Source organism: Solanum verrucosum, unplaced genomic scaffold (genome assembly GCF_900185275.1).
Source record: "Solanum verrucosum unplaced genomic scaffold, falcon-dt-bn FXZP01000165.1, whole genome shotgun sequence".
Lineage (NCBI taxonomy): Eukaryota > Viridiplantae > Streptophyta > Magnoliopsida > Solanales > Solanaceae > Solanum > Solanum verrucosum.
The window spans coordinates 3,030,503-3,035,329 of record NW_026020340.1 but is presented as its reverse complement, the minus strand read 5'-3'; positions in this window follow the sequence as shown (position 1 = coordinate 3,035,329).

Genomic DNA, 4,827 nt, shown 5'->3' with positions numbered 1-4,827 from the left:
TTATAACACATCTCCTCATTTGCAGGTCTGATTGCTTTCATGGGAAATGAAGTGTGTAGAAATTCTTTCTTATATATAATAATGGATAATCATGATATTTAAGTTCGAGAACTTCTGCCAACTCTTATACAACATATATGTTGCATAATGGTCTTTTATTAAAGAGAATATACTTTTATTAACTTAATTATTTCAAAGAAAAGAAAAGACAAAGGATGGTAGAGCAACTTGAAGAGTGTTGTTGGATACAACGAAACAATGTAATATTATTTGCCTAGCTAATTGCCTCCTAATAATTAATAAAATAAGCTATTATATTTTATGTACCATTTGTACTTTGAAAATATTGATTTGGTATCAAAAGGAAATCCTAATGATTAATTACCTATTGGACAAAACTAATCATGGAATATATGTGAAGATGATTTTAATATTGTACTATATGTTAGTAATTAATTAGGTACGCAGCATGTTCCTGCTAGCTCTTCTGCTACACCAACAAGTTGGTTGAAACAAAGACTTGGACTGTTTTTTTTTTTTTGTCTGGCGTTCGATATAAATGTATTGAAATTTGACTAAATTATTGACCTATTTCGATGCATCTCGCTCAGCATGATTTTTTCTGCTTTCTTAGTAACTCAAATTCAAAATATCCGATTAAGAATAAATTAAGTGATCGTGAACCATTTTACCACTATCCATATTAGTAAGACTTGGACTAACTATATTAGTGTTGAGTATTATTAGTATTCTATGTGCCATAAAAACCATCATTTTTGTTTAATTTCCATTAGACAAACAAGAGAAAAATCAAATGGATAATTGAATTAATCAACAACCATATGCGGAATTAGTGACTAGAGTCTAAAGTACTCTTGGAGAAAATAAAAGTGAGATTAATTAGTCCAAATTGATCATATCAAAATTAGATTAAATACATTGAACCTCGTACCCCAAATCACATCAATTATCATATCATATTATCAACCACAAAAAAACAAACCAATAGTGAAAATCTACATCATATGTAATTATACTAGTTTTAATTAATTCTATAAAAATAAAACAATCTTAGTATTTTTTACTTTTTCGTCAACCATCTTTGTACCACTCTCGATTCAATCGACTCGAACTCAAGCCTCTAGAGACTTATACTATAACCTCATTCGCTTTGCAAACAAACTCAAAAACAACATAATGCACATTGTTAATAATCGAATTAATTAAAGTTATTACTAGGAAAAAAAATTCAAAATTTTTTAGTTCATTAAATTTTTATTTTATTTTATCAAAATCTAGCCGAAATTTAAGAATAAATCATATCACACGCTTTTAAAAATAATTGGTCAAAATATATTTTTGGGTCAACCATATATTATTATCATGCAAGAAGGTTCTCACTATGTCACTTCACTAACAATATAATAAATAGGACAGATTTGTAAGGTTTGTTCAGAGACTTGAGAATATATATTCATTATAATTTGTCTTATTATTTTGTTTTTCCTTAGTTTAATTTTTTTTTATTTAAGAGTACAATCTTGAAAACCTAATGTGTAAATATTTGATTCTTTTTAAGGAATATTGTATTACAGCTAAGATTTAACAAAAGTTTTCAAAGTCATCGAATAAAACCTAAATATGCATATTGGTTTTTGGTTTGTGTGGGGCATATATGATTTCTTATTTGAAGAAGTTAATAAACATTCTTTTCACATGCACCTACGGGTACGGAATCATCTTTATTAAGAAGCATTTTAGATTTTAGAGTGAAATTTTTGGCTTGAATTTGAATTTACTTGATCTCCAATATGAATATTAAAGACCGAATGATTTTTTTTTTTGTTTTGTCGCCACTAATTAGTCATTATCATTATGGGCAGATAACCTTTTCCCTTCTCTTCTGTAGAGAGGTTAGATGTATATTGTATGTATATTATATGTGTATATTAGTAAAATGTGTTACTAGTTTTTTTATATATTAAGATGATCTTTTTTTTTACATTTGCATGATCAATATAAAAGTAATCGTGACATTTCATTATTTTCGTAATGATACGAGATGGAAAATATATATATACATATATTATACGGGCCTATTTCATATATCAAATCAATGAATGTATAATATACATATTCTTTAATAATATAAGTTTGCTTATTAATTAATTATAGTCAAGTGATATGTGTGTTTTTCACTCCATTTATCATTCATCATGATAATTAGCATGATTTGGGGCAAAATCTAGTTAAAAAATAAGTTGTCGTTTTTTTCGGATAAGAGACATCATACCATAATAATTAAATATATTTACTTAACATGCATCTACTCATATAATTGGTCAATTTGATGAAAGTCAATGACTCGTAAATATTTAACAAGGTGTCATCATCTACATGTATTCAAAATACATTTGCTAGACTGACTAATTCAGATTTACATGTTTCGTTTTAAATTTAAGAGAAAAAATTCTTATTAAAAACGCTAGATATTTGATTCGAAGTAGAAGAAACCCATTCATTCATCTCACATCTCTTGATGATAAGGTTTCACAAGATCAACTCAAAGTAGGGATGAATCTATTATGTTGATTACATATTCACCTGAACTTAATAATTTATGATCAGCCCATATATCTATCTATCTAATATACTTTGGAATATCGACTAATTTGTCAACATGTATTTGTTGGAAAAAACTCATGCATGCACTAATTAAATCAAAATAAATTCATTAAATTAATAACCCAATCACTTTCTCTATTAATTAATTAAGATAAAAAAAAAACATTCATATATAGACATTTGACTCCAATTACAGCCAGACAATTTCGTGGTTTGGTTAAGTTTATTACTTATGATTTTGAATAAGTCATGATTATTAAAAAATAGTTTACCAATCTCTATGAATTTGAATAAAGTGTTGACTTTACGTTAATAAATTTATTTCATATTATTTTTTATAAGTTACGTATAAGTTGAATGTTGAAACTTCACCATGCAAGAGGTACTTTTATTATATATTATACGTGCATGGATTTGGCTATCCATGCATGTAATATTTAAAAGATTAAGATTAATATTTCGTTGGAAAGTATCATCACTGTGTTTTTTTTTATATAAAAAAATTCATGCTTGTGAGAATTTAATATGGAAAAATAGAGAGAAATTAATCAAAATGAATAAATGCCCCCAAAGTCCTAATGCATGGTCACAAATTTGACAAAAAAAAAAAGACTATAATTTTTAATTAATTCCACCCAATGAACAAATAAGCACTTAATTAATTCAACAATTTTGAGGATGCACATCTTAACTTGTTTCCAAAAAAAAACTTATTTCCGTTGTATTAATTGAACACTCCAACTTACAAAAAAAACGATTCAGACACCTCTAAAATTTATGCATCACGTCAGCGTCAGGTATCCAAGAGACACAGCGGAGAAGAGTTGATGAGGTGTCTAAATGTACATTTTCAAAGTTAGAGTGTTTAATTGTTGATTAAGGCCAATTCAAGTAGTTTATCGATGTATTATGCAAATACAAAAGTATTATAAATTAAATATACAGTATTGTTTCAAGAATAATATACATACGTATTAAATCTAAGTTTTAAAATCCAAGGAAAAATCTGAGTTACTATATATTGACTTTGGCATAGATAAATGCTATCCAAAATTTTGACTATTAATTACTAAAACATACTAATATTTTGAAATTTTTATTAGTCAAATTCTTGTGCAAGCTAATGGATATATATGACCTTTATATATGACGACAACTGGTTGTTTATATTTGAATAAAATCCATAAGAATTAATTACTAAGAGAAAAAAGGGAGGTTACAAGAAACATGAATAAGCAAATGTAGAAAATGCATGCAAGCAAAAAAAAGTCAGAAAAAAGTTAATATGGTTTGAGTATAATAATATACTATATCTATATGATTAAAAAAAATGGAAAAGAAAATAATTATTACCTCATAATCATGTAAAAAAAAAAGTATATCAGAGAATTTAAGTTATATACATTGTTCCATCGAAAACAATATTCTCTCCATCTAACAAAGAGAGTAAGGTTTGCCGACAGCCTCCGGCCTCCTCGGATCTCACTGCTATATTATATTATTGTTATGATTGTATATAGATACTGTAAAAAAAATTATCGCTATTAATGAATTTGACATTCAAAAGTAATTTCTAAAATATTTATTCATACTATATATTATTTGCAAATATTAGAGAAATTATCATAATTAGGTTTAATACGATCGATAAAAATTCCTAGCCCCCTCAACGAGGAGATCCATGTTTTTCATTCTAGATAATTCCACATTTAATTTTTTTCCACAAATATAATATTATATACATATATATCACAAAAAAATCAAAAACAAAAAAAGTATTATATTGTATGTTTCTTAACCGTTAATTAAGAAATTGAAAACTATGGGTAACATTATTGTCAAAATCTTACTTTTCATAAAATAATTTCACATTTTCCAAGTTTGAAAATTCATAGGGTTTCATATTAGTCTAGTTCAAAACCTATTTTATTTATTTCCCAACTACAAAAATCAAAATAAGAGAACCTTCAAAGTGAACCTTCTTTTACAAGTACCATGTAGCTCGGTGCACACAATATTTTATGTTAGCAGGATTTAGGGAATAGCCGCACCTCAAGGACTGTGATAGATAGTCAATTCTAATACAAATATTAGTGATTATTTTCATGGCTCGAATATGTGATGTATATATCACACTGAAATAACTTAATTGTACGTTAATCCCAAAGAAATTTCAAATTGAACCTTCTTTTATACATAGGG